At 43.1% G+C, this 12,784-nt stretch overlaps 1 long non-coding RNA gene across 4 annotated transcripts in view; it reads left to right on the forward strand.

Moving 5' to 3' along the window:
* LOC128407988 (uncharacterized) overlaps positions 1-12,784 on the forward strand; it is a 173,063-nt gene that overhangs the window by 136,069 nt on the left and 24,210 nt on the right. For 2 of the 4 annotated variants that reach the window (XR_008328947.1, XR_008328944.1), the window contains one exon: positions 473-2,755. This is a non-coding gene — a long non-coding RNA (uncharacterized LOC128407988). Of the gene's footprint in view, positions 1-472; positions 2,756-8,988; positions 9,161-12,784 lie in introns of those variants that run through there. The other 2 variants (XR_008328945.1, XR_008328946.1) reach the window with 2 other exon arrangements.

A 12,784-nucleotide genomic window follows, 5' to 3' on the forward strand; every position in this document is an offset into this window, starting at 1 on the left:
GTTTTCATGAAGCCTGATATTGCCTTTTGTTTGGATGGAGTGTAGAGAGGGGGTTGTGAGTGTGTGTAGAAACTAGTCTAGTGTACAAAGGTAAAATTTAAATGTCTTGTTTGGTCTCATTTTTGCCTCTGGCATGTGGCACTTGGGAAGTTGCCTGGAAGTGAATGTGGCCATTGGGATGGAAAAAGTTTCACACCCACTCATCTGTAGCATTGTACATTTATTTATTTAACTGCTCTATTTGTGTGTGTCTGCGTCTCTCTGTGTTTGTGTGTGTGTGTGTGTGAGAGAGAGAGAGAGAGAGAGAGAGAGAATTATGCCACAGTACAGTACTTAATGGGAGACTTTCCCCCTCACACGCGTTTTTAATGCCTCTCCTTTGGGGAATGTAATGCAGGCCAAAGAGAGCACCCTGCATTAAATGCCTGCTTAATTTCCTGTTGATTTGTTCATTCTCTCTTCATCCTTTCAGTCAGCGGCATTCAGAAGCATTTAGCCTCTATGTCTTTTCAAGGTCAAGCCTGATGCTATATGTGCTTGGAAATCACATGCCTCGGTCATATTACATGGCACTGTGAGGCGGTGAGACAATGAAGCCATGTGCGCAGGAACCACAGCAGCCTCGCGATGTCACAGCGATGAGGCAACCAAAGACGATCAGCTCTCATGAATCAGACTGCTCCAAGAGGAGGCAGCACAGCTTGGTCTCCAGACGGTGAGCCAGGCGAGCGGAGAAGAGCTGGGGTTTCTGTCTGCTTTATTTTGTGATCTCTTCTTATTTACAAAATAAAAAAATAAAAAAATAGAAGGAAGCCAGAGATGCATTCTGCCCCCCACCCCCATTTCACTCACTGAGAGATTCATTCTGATGATTTATTTGTATTGCATCTAGAATCCACTTTGCAGTCATTAATTAGTACCCAGGAACTAATTAGTTCTCCAGGTAGGCAAGCTGAGTGGGCAACTTGTGTCAAGCCAGCCTGCGATTGGCACATAATGTTCCATGACCCTTAGCCAGGAAGGAGCCGTTCGTAGAGAATAGCATCAGATAAAGAGCAATAAGGAAAACAGAATGGGAGATCAATGGTCTACTGAGCCCATTTTCCTCAATGACAGTAGCCTTAATTTCTTGCCAGCATTTGTCAGGTCACCCTGGCTTTTGTTGTGGAGCACAGTGATAAAAAACCCAAAATGAAAACAACTATGTTAGTTCTGTGTCTTAGACAACAATGTATAAAATGTGAATCAGGGAGTGGAGCGGGAATGATGATTGCGGCACCATCATTTTACACGGGGCTGCAAGCGAAAAGCATGGATCCCTGTCCCAAGGCACCTCCAGTCTGTATTTCAACAGTGTGAGGACCCATATAGGGGGAGAAAGAGGCAAGATAACAACAGATGACTATCAGTGGATACAGTTAGAATAATTGAATCATAGAATTGTAGAGTTGGAAGGCACCTCAAGGGTCATCTAGTCTGACCCCCTGCAATGCAGGAATCTCAGCTAAATCATTCATGACAGATGGCCATCCAACCTCTGCTTAGAAACCTCCAAGGAAGGAGAGTCCATCACCTCCCGAGGGAGACCACTCCACTGTCAAACAACTCTTACTGTCAGAAAGTTTTTCCTGATGTTTAGTCGGAATCTCCTTTCTTTGTAACTTGAAGCCATTGGTTCTAGTCCTACCCTCCAGAGCAGAAGAAAACAAATTGTATGTAGGTTGCCTACTCTTCCCTTTCCACCTTCCGCTTCTCATGCAGACATACTCCTTCCTGTGTGGGAATCACTTTCCCAAAGAGGTCACCCATGAAGTCATGATATCAGTGGGAATGCAACAGTCATATGAATGGAGCTGATTGCCTATTCAGTAATTTTCTTCCAGTTTCCTATCCTCTCTCCTGGTAGGGTAGCTTTTGGTTGGAATGATCAGGTCTAAGTGGTTATTGTATCAATAGTATTATAAGGAGAGAAAAAACCTGCTCCCTTTCCCTTATGGGGTATCCATGAGCCTGTATAGAGTCCTTAAGTAGGTTCTCTGTTGGTAGGAGAAAATAACAGAGGCCAACCAGAGAATACTGAGAAGCAAAGCAGCTAGTAAGCATGAAACTGTTGCAACAGCATCCCCTACTCACCCCAAGCAGGGAGGGAGGAGAGGAACCCAGAACAATGGTGTGTAAGCTCTTATATAGACTTTTGAAATTTCCTACCCTGTAGCTCAAGATCAACCCCCAAAACATCCTACATACATCACAGAAGGAGGTGGTCTGTAGCAGAAATACATCACGGGGGGGGGGGTCTACTACAGGAATCCTGTCTTCCAGGAAACCTGACAATGGTCAATCATTGCTCTATCTCGCAGCCCGGCCATTCTTTTGTGATGATAAATGCTTTAATTCCTGAATCCAGGTCACAGGCTCACCCTATTCATACACACATACGCCCTTAAGACAGGTAAGCAAAAGACAATGAAGAGGCTTTCCCATTTCCTTCCTCCTTGCAGAGAAATATTTGAGATCAATTTGGGAGAGTCAAAATGGTTTCAGGATTGCTCTCCTGTCCTATTTCAGACACGTAGTTTATATACTTATGTATGTGTTTGCCTTGTAAATTTATTAACATGTGATTTTTATGTATAAGACCTTAGAATTCATATACAGTGGTACCTTGGGTTAAGAACTTAATTCGTTCTGGAGGTCTGTTCTTAACCTGAAACTGTTCTTAACCTGAAGCAGCACTTTAGCTAATGGGGCCTCCCACTGCCACACTTTCTGTTCTGAAGCAAAATTCTTAACCCGAGGTACTATTTCTGGGTTAGCAGAATCTGTAACCTGAAGCATCTGTAACCTGAAGCGTCTGTAACCCAAGGTACCAGTGTTACAATAGACAATATGTGGGAGAGCACTGCTGTGGAATGAGTCCCACACAGCTTGGTATTTTTATATGTGATATGCATATGTATTTGGTGTTGTACTGGGGCCTCATTTTCATTATGGAAGAAGACTTAAGGATTACGCCCATTTCTTCTCCCCTCTGCCCTGGAATTGGTTGGTTATGTGAATCTTGCATTCATTATCCTAAATAATCGTTCAGTATGAATTTGGAAAGGCTCGTTTGGAATGTGCTGCTGGAATGCTCTAAACCTTTGTGTGTTTGGGGAAAGGGCTTGCTTCCCCTGGGGCTTTATTGTGCTGCCAAGGCATTGCTTGTTTGCAGTTATTGGGAAGTGGAATAAAAGGTATTACAAAATCCCATAATATATAGAATTTAGTGTGATGTGGTATTATCCAGGAGCACTCTTGCCAAAGGTCCAAGCCTTGTAATAGGTTCACTCCAGAGCTGAGTCAAAATTTATCAGAAGACTTTCTTTTCGGATGAAGAGTTTGGAGATTCCCGCCCCCCCCAGCCCCTAGCTAAACAAAAAATAAATGTCTGCCTTGCATAATGTTCTTCTAGAGTTTTCCACCTTTTTGTGTGGTTTGTCTTCCATAATCACTCCCTCTCGTGATGGTAGGATTGCTCTGATAATCTATAAATGAAGCATAAAAAGAATGCCAGACTAACCAGAACAAGACCAACCAAAATTTGAAAGCTTGGGAAAACAAGGATGGAAATTGCAGAAAACAGGTTAAGTGTGGAAACAATTAAGATTAATCTGAAATAACTCCAATTAATGTTTGCAAATGCACAGTGTTTCTCTTTTTACCAAATAACACATTGAGGCTAATGATGACATATTTCAGTGTACCAAAGGTAGCAGTGAGCTCTCCTGGGTAAAGCAGAAACAACTTTTGTGAATACAAAAATGAAAATACTCTTCTTGGATTTGGCCATCACTGGCAAAAGTGCCATTATATAAGAGATGGAGAGCATGTCAACATAATAAATGGGTTCTTATAATATATTCCAGATGAGTCCAAACAGAAGATCCTTTTATCAAGGTGTTAAAAAGCTTTAGCAATTTTATATTCATTTTCCAGAAAAAAGGAGATAATATGTGGACAGTTTATCTATCTCCACTAATGTTTTTGCAAGATTTTAAAATAAAGGTTTTTGCTGCAGGAAGCAAAATTGCTTCCCTGTACCTCCCCATTCTTGTATTTGTTGTATTTTGTAAAACCTTTCCTTTCTAATAGGCAGCTTAAAATATTATTTTATTTCGTCCACTGAAACCAATTTATTTGTTTGGCTACCAAAGACCAGTGCATAGCATCACTACACTTCTGCTCTACGCCATGGCTCCGCATTGGTTTCCCATCAAGCATGCATGCAAACACACAAAAGTTTATTTCCCCCAACTGTTCTCTTTGTAATAAATGACATATTTAAAGTCAAAGCACCTGGAAGGAGGCAAGAAGCCATTGTGGGCCCCTGATTGAAATTGGGACCATTGGTGTTAGATTGGAGCCATGCAGGCATGCCTTTTCTTCAAAGTGAAGGTGGCAAAGTGAAGAACATAAGATGAGCCTGTTGGATCAGGCCAGTAGTCCAACAAGACCACCATCCAGTTCTCACAGTAGCCACCAAGATGCCTGAAGGAAACCCTCAAGCCCCAGAGCAAGAATACACTCTCCCCCTGCTGCTTCAGTTTGTTGTTGTTTAGACGTTTAGTCATGTCCGACTCTTCATGACCCCAAGGACCAGAGCCCACCAGGCCCTCCTGTCTTTCACTGCCTCCCGCAGTTTGGTCAAACTCATGTTTGTATCTTCGAGAACACTGTCCAACCATCTCATCCTCTGTCGTCCCCTTCTCCTTGTGCCCTCCATCTTTCCCAACATCAGGGTCTTTTCCAGGGAGTCTTCTCTTCTCATGAGGTGGCCAAAGTATTGGAGCCTCAGCTTCAGGATCTGTCCTTCCAGTGAGCACTCAGGGCTGATTTCCTTCAGAATGGAGAGGTTTGATCTTTTTGCAGTCCATGGGACTCTCAAGAGTCTCCTCCAGCACCATAATTCAATAGCATCAATTCTTCGGCGATCAGCCTTCTTTATGGTCCAGCTCTCACTTCCATACATCACTACTGGGAAAACCATGGCTTTAACTATACGGACCTTAGTTGGCAAGTAGTTAATTCAGCTTGTAGGTTTGGCCCTCAAATGGGCACACAACCTTAAAGGCTCTTTCTTGCTTTCTATCCTGCATTAAGAACACCAGGCAAACTCAGGACTGACCTCGCATGTAAGTTTTGTGCAGGCTCTACCCAGCAAAATGCTGTCCCATATAATTTCTCCATGACATCTGGATTTTATCATTGCCACAGAAAAATCAATTAATTAACAAAAGGAAACAATGCACCACGGAAATGGTCCATTTGGATTAAATGAGGGAGGTGTTTTAATGAGGATGACAACATGCGGATGCTGTGAAGAAAAAATGCATGCATGAGCAGCACCATGTCTAAGGAAAACTGCTCCCGAAAATTATACATATTAAAATCATTCCAGCAATAGTAAAAAATAATAATTGGATGAATATATTTGGTGTTTCAGAAATATAGGAATGGTGGATCCCAGTAAATAATTTATATGTCATTTTATATGCCGAATCATTTGCATTTCATATCTGAAATCTTTCCTGGTTAAAATACTCATACGAAGTATTGGATAAGAACATAAGAAAAGCCCTGCTGGATCAGGCCAATGCCCCATGTAGGTCAGCATCCTGTTCTCACAGTGGTCAAGTAGATACCTCTGGGAAGTGTGCAAGAGGGGCAGGAGCGCAACAGCACTCACTACTGTTGTATACACCACTATACAGATTTTGGTATGCTCCAGGGGCCACCCCCATTTGGTGTATCATCTCATCACTTCCTTTGACTGCAGTTCACCAACATTGTGCCTATTTTTCAACCAATGCCACTCATCTGCATACCATGCACAACTTAAACCTTATGTAGTAGAATCGCAGAGTTGGAGATACGGGGGTCCATAAATGACATTCACATAAAATGTGTATTTCTACAGGTGGAAAACCTGAGGAGAGATTCTGTGTATGCATATGGGTGTCACTGCTCCCTGCTGGAGTGAGATGGAACTGCTATCATCTGACAAAGGATTTCAGGAACTAGAACGTAGAATTGAGGTTTTATTCAGCACCATGGACAGGGACCAAAAGCTTCCTTGGGTTCCTTGTTTTGAGCAATACTAGTTTGCAGTGACCATTAGCAAACACAGAGCTGTAAAATCAGTCCCAGGGCTAATGCAGAACTTAGCTTTGCCTACGGATACATGAAGCGGGGTATTTGAACCATTTTTATAAACTAGGTTTTGAATACTTGGGGCTTTGGGGCTACTTCTCACAAGGTCATTCTTGATCATAAAGGCTAATATGTTGCACCAGGGGTCTTCAACACAGAGCCCACAGATTCACATGTGCCCACAGTGTCATTTCCTTGTGCCAAAAGGTTCCCTCCTTCTTCTTTGAGCCTATTATCTCCAGGCACCAGGATACGCAAGATCATCCCAGACAAGGCAAGGACCTCCGTTGCACTTCTTCTAAATCACCCTTCTCCTTCAAAAGTACCTGTGACTGATTCATTCTTTCACTCTCGCTCTCTCTACACACACACACACACACACACTGTACACTGCAGATGAAATTAGTCTGTCATGAAGCTGACTCACAGTTTGTTGCTATGCATTGTATCTATTCTCACACACTCCTCCTTTGGTCACCAACTTTAGTCTGTTTTAGGAGAGCTGGGTTGTCCACAAATGTCTGCAGCCTGGTGGAGAGGGGGGAAGAGAGACACAAACCAAGCAGACTGCCACAAATGAATGTGCGCCTCATCTAAAATTGTATCATTTAACCTTTATTAGATTACTTCCGTGTTATTAATCTAAAAATTGCATAATTCTTGGCGTGATGCAGACAGAAATTTAATCTGTTCATCAACAAAGACAGTCACTCACCTATGATTTCTTTAACTGAGTCACAGGCCTAGCAGGTATCCTCCTTGCCCCACATGAGGAAATTTCAAAAATGCAAACCTCCTCTCCACCTACAGTCAGTCTGAAATGGTCCAGTCCACAAGCAGTTTAATCACACAGCTTGTTGTTTAAACCAGGAGCAGGCAGTCTTCAGGCTTGTTGCATCAACCTCATTAACAAAAAACCAAAAACAAAAAACACTAAAACTAAAATTCCAAGGTCTACCAACCGAAACTAGGTACAAAAGAGATAAATTAGAATTAAATAAGAATGTGACAGTGAGCACATTGTGTTCAGTACCTGAACTGAAAAGTGCGTACACTCTTTTCACATAAAACTCCTGGCTAACTTTTTCATTTTAGGAGCCTGATTCAGGTGAGGAAGTAGTTGCTTTGTTGCAACTATTGATCAACATTTGGGAGTCCGAAATTCTGGCTGATCTACTTACCACAAATCAACCAGAGATCTACTGGTAGATCCCAGACTACCAGCTGCTCATCCCTGGTGTAAACCGTCTTGAGACCATTGGTTTGGCCCTTCTGTCCCCCTGACAGAGCATTTGATGATAGCAGAAGTTTCATTTAGGAAAAGGTTTGATGTGCCTCAGGTGGCAATTGGTGATAGACACAAGTCATGCTGTATTAGTACTTCCTCTAGAGTTTTGATAGGGACAGACCTGGTTCTTTGGAAGGCATTTCCAAAGTGTGGAGTAGTGGTTAAGAGCGGTAGTCTCGTAATCTGGGGAACCGGGTTCGCGTCTCCGCTCGTCCACATGCAGCTGCTGGGTGACCTTGGGCCAGTCACACTTCTTTGAAGTCTCTCAGCCCCACTCACCTCACAGAGTGTTTGTTGTGGGGGAGGAAGGGAAAGGAGAATGTTAGCTGCTTTGAGACTCCTTAAAGGGAGTGAAAGGCGGGATATCAAATCCAAACTCTTCTTCTTCTTCTTCATTTCTGATGAGTCACCACTTCACTGCAGGTACAATGCAGGCAGAGATGCAGATTATCATGCCGGCCAGAACTTAGTCTAGAAGAAAGAAGAATGGGAAAGTGCCACGATGAAGAGGTACTGAGGAGGGTCACAGAATCAGGTTGAGAACATAACTCTCAGAGATGGTGCTCATCAGAGTGCCGTGGTGAGGTGTGGCAGCTGTTATGCCACAGCCAAGTTTCCCTGGTACAAGCACAAAGCACTCTGACATCTGTCGAGGGAAGGTGCATGCTTGCAATGTAATTAGTGGTTATTAACCAAATTACCTTCTCCGATTCTATCCTAGCAATTTTTAATGATCCAGTGCCAAGCTGTGTGGATTTCTTTCCGCGTCCGCTTTTGCAAAACGCATTTTACAGCATCATCTCGGCTCCTATCCATGCCTCTCTTCCAGAGGGAATGTAGGGTTTGACAAAGGGGAAACTGGGTACCTCTGGAGAGCTTGATTTTCACATGCACACCCTTCCCAGGCTGTGACATGAGGGCAAATGATAAGTTATTGCTCTCTCCAGGAACTTTATTAGCATTGTAATGGGTGGGTGAAGGGTGAACTGCAGTGGTCTGACAGCATTGCCATCGACACAATGTATGACCAGGGTTACATTTCCATAGCAAAAGCATCCACACTGAAAAGGACATGGAGGGGAGGGGGGTGGCTCGGCATTTGGGAGAACTGGGGAAACAATGAAAGCGGGGTCTTCTCTGAAGGCGTTTGGCCCTTGGATGTGAACAAATAAACAAAAAACCCTTTTCTTGTTGCCTTTATTTTTGTGCATCAAAGGGGTGGGGAGGGGGTGGGTGAAAGAGGGGGCGGTGGTTGTTGTTGTCATGGTAGGCACCGGGCTTTTCCACTGCAGTATTGTATTCAATATTCCAATCACCTTGCAAGTCAAGAAGGCTCGTGGAGCTTGCGGTAGTGTCAGAGTGAAAAACGAGCCATGGCGTCACGCTTGGCCAGCCGCTGGCTGTCGGTTGCAGATTGAGTGCCACGCTGCGGCGTGTTTGGTTTCATATCAACCATTTCGGTTGCAGCATTTGGAAAGGCACGCTTCTCCCTTTCTTTCCTTCTCCAGGAGAAAAATCCAATGACAAAAGATTGGGGACAGGGGGGAGGCGGACGAGTGTCACCCCCTTGTTCCAGCACCTTGGCTTCTGCCTGCGAGTTGTCAGTCATTTGCGCCGAAGGAGGAAGATGAGGTCTGAGACTGCATGGTGGGTTTTGCTTCCTTCTCCCCTCTCCCCCCTCCCCCCTCCCCACCAACCAACGGCACTTGACCCCACCCATCCCAGTCTTTAATATTTATTACTATTTTTATTCTTCTCCTTTCCATTTTTATTTATTGAGTTCCGAGGTGATGGCGACCGATGGGGTTGCGGGGAAGGGAAGATCATTCTGGAAGCAGCACAGCCACGAGGGAGCCACAGACTCTCCTGAGTGCTGTTAAACAAAGCACATCGTGTATTTTTACAGATAGCGCAAGCCAGGCAACCATGATATTTGCCTGCCGGAACTGTTCCGTATGGTCACGGCGCAACCTATTTCCTCACCTCTGCACAAAATCAATCAAAGAAGCAAAGACACTTTCACGATCTGTAGGTGTTTGTGGATTCCGAGGTGGGGACTGGTGAAATATGAGAGTGAGGGAGCAATGCCTTGAGGGAGGACCAATGCTGGAAAATGATGTACAAGTACTTCACACTTTATATATTTCATGTGGAATTCTCAATAGCTCCTGTGACTGGGCTGCTCCCCAATTCTGCTCCCCCAGCTTGTAATACAGTTCTCCAAAGTGTTGTCTAAACACTGGTGGTTGGTTGACACACACATATAGATCACTTGATTTTTCAGTGCTTTATTATCACATGCTTAATGGCTGGCTAGTACTAAATAGGATTTTTTTTTTTTTTGGTATTGTGCAGATATATTTTAATGATATAGCTACTAATGTCTTCTTCATTAGACGAGCCAAGTTGGATCAAGACAGAGCAATGGCCCATCCAGTTCAGCAGCTTCTTTCCCACAATAACCACCCAAATATTCCTGGAAAGGTATGAACATCTCTTTTTGTCCCTACCCCACACTACCCAGCCACCGGGATCCAGAGGTCCACTGTGATTCCACTAGGCTACCGTGGAAAAATATCCACGAACAGACCTATTCTCTATGGGTTTGTTTGACACACACACACACTCCCAAGCTATTTGCCATCTCTACCTCTTGGTGCAGATTTTGTATGCTGCTTTTTATGCATTGTGTGGAGAAGTATTTTGATCTACTTGTCCTCAGTTTATGCTGATCAATTTTACCTCAGAAGCACAGCTTCTGTAGAAGTCAGGAGCTGCTTTACAGAAGTCTGGCTGACTTGTCCTCGGCAAAACTTGCTCTTTTCAGTGGGGCAGCCAGGTAATTTGAGAACCAGGCTTAGGTAGCAATACTAAATATGGGGAGCCAATGTCATTTATGTAGGCTTAAGAAAAAAATGCCAGATGTAAACCTCATTCAGGAGAAAGGCTACTGCCAGCAGAGCTGGCCCAAGCCTGGCAGAGGGAAAACTTACCTTTAAAAGAGAGTCTGACCTACATCACCCTTTTTGCCTTGTAAGTTCTGCTGGGTTGCCAGGTCATGTGACTGAACTGGACAGAATCAGGATCCAGTGCTCTCTCTAGCAAGTTTACAGGAAACCGTTAGCATGAGTCCCTTCATACGCCTATGCAGTCAAACCATGAATTGTTGGTTTGACTGCATTAAACATCTCACACAAAAAAGTTTTCCTACTGAACTGGAGCAAACAGCAATCAGCTTTTTCTGCAGATTGCTATTTGCTCTAAAACTGGTTTGCTGGTAAAACACAGGTTTTCTGGGGGAAAGCACAGAGACCAACAAACAAACAAACAAACAAACAAGCATTTCGACATGGAGCTTTAAGGTGTAGACCTATGCCTGGAAAGCACAGCAAAAAATGAAGTCTAGACGTGCCCAAAGAGGCTCTTACCAATTGGCTTAGTGAGAAGGAAAATATTTGAGTTTTTAAAAAGCTCTTGGGTGCATGCCATGTGCAGATGCTGACTTGTTAATTTTTAATTTGTCAGTTAGCCCTAGAATTTCTTTCCTTTTCTCCTCTATTTTATTTAGCTCAACAGATGCCTTTCCTGAAAAAAGTGGTGCAGGCATTTGCCCAACATCTTATACACTGAAGGCTCATTACACTTGTCGGCCATCTTTCCATCCTCCTGTAGCAGTCCTTCCACACTTCTGCCACCCAACATTATCTCAGCTAGAAGATACTTTAAGTCACTCCACAATTCCCAACTCATTTACCAGTGACTCCTACAGTGGAACTTTGTATTTCCTAGGGATTCACCAGTCTGAACCACCCAAGCCCAGAAACCATTTTGTCATGCGTTGCCTCCAACACCCAGCATGGTAGCTTAGCAACCGAGTTCCAAGTCTTCTGAAAGTGGTAGTGAAGATCCACCACTCAGGAAACCTGAATGCATGGAGTGACAAACCAGTCCTCAAAGCTCACTCCATTTGCAGGTATAAATACCATAATGAGTGAAGCTTGACAAAGACTGTGTTTGTCTTTCCCTTTTAAGGGACAATTAAGATTAAAGCTGGGAGAATCATTAACCCTCTTTTCATTTCTGTTATTGAATGATGAGGGTATGAGCTTGCTGTACTCATGTAGGCTTCCCATGCAATTTAGTACCCTGATCTTCCAGGGTTCCAGATTACAGAAGGAGTAAAAATGACAGAAGGAACATAGTGTAGAGGTTCCAGCCCTAATACATAGAAGGCAATGAAGCTAGTGATGGTGACCTAAAGGAGACAGTGAGGTCAATAGGTCCATCTCCCTCGCTGCATGAGGCTTTGGTGACTGAGGAGGGCTACAGTTACTTCTGAATCCATGATACAAGTTTTGCCCCTGTGCTTCAGAGGCTACATTTTTATTTGGAATTGGGTGTGGGGAGAATTACTTTCTCATCTGTGATCCCTGCTCTAATGTAGATTCTGAATTTGCTCAGTATTGGTTGTGCAACTGATGCAGTGACCTTCACATGATGTCAGAGAAAAAAAATACTACTGGAGAAATACCATTTTGCAGTTCCATTTTTCAATCTTGAGCTGTAGATACTATATATACAGGTGCCGAAGGCAATTTTGGTTGTGCAAAGATGCATTCAAGATAATCAGTTCTTCACGTTAACTAAAGGCTTCTATGTTTTCATGGAAGTGTGATTCACTCACATTCACCCTGCATCATGGGTTTTATAGTTTTAAGACTGTATTAACATCCTTACAGATTTGTGATTTTCCTCATGAATCTATATATGGATTTGAATGAAACATTTAAATGTGATTTTTTTAAAACTAAAGGTTTTGTTCCTCAGTATGCATCTCATGGTGGAAATGAAGATGATCTGGAAGAAAAGAGAATATGTTTAGAATACAAATTGTTTAAATAGTGGTTTAAACAAGTTTAAGAATGTATGAACTAAAAAAAAGCCTTCTGAAATATCAAAAGAATGAAGGAAACTTTAAAATATATAATACTCACCTATGCAAATCAGATCTTTTGAAGCCATGGACACTCCCATTTTAATATCAGAATTGGGACTTGGCAGAATCTAAATATCCAATCCAACCTCCTCACCTTCCCCTTTTAAGAAGCTAATACAAAGCTTTCATAAGCACTTAATTTACTGTAGTGCCTGCCCACCCAGATGGCATGACGGAGTGAATACAATTTCAGGGTCCCTGATACATAGCATAACTTTGCAGAAAATGCTTGCTAACAGCTGCATAACTGTCTTCAGGGCCTTGTTTGATTAAACCACTAACAGATTGCAGTACTGAGATGTGGTGCC

The sequence above is a fragment of the Podarcis raffonei genome, chromosome 2 (assembly GCF_027172205.1).
Source record: "Podarcis raffonei isolate rPodRaf1 chromosome 2, rPodRaf1.pri, whole genome shotgun sequence".
Taxonomy (NCBI): domain Eukaryota; kingdom Metazoa; phylum Chordata; class Lepidosauria; order Squamata; family Lacertidae; genus Podarcis; species Podarcis raffonei.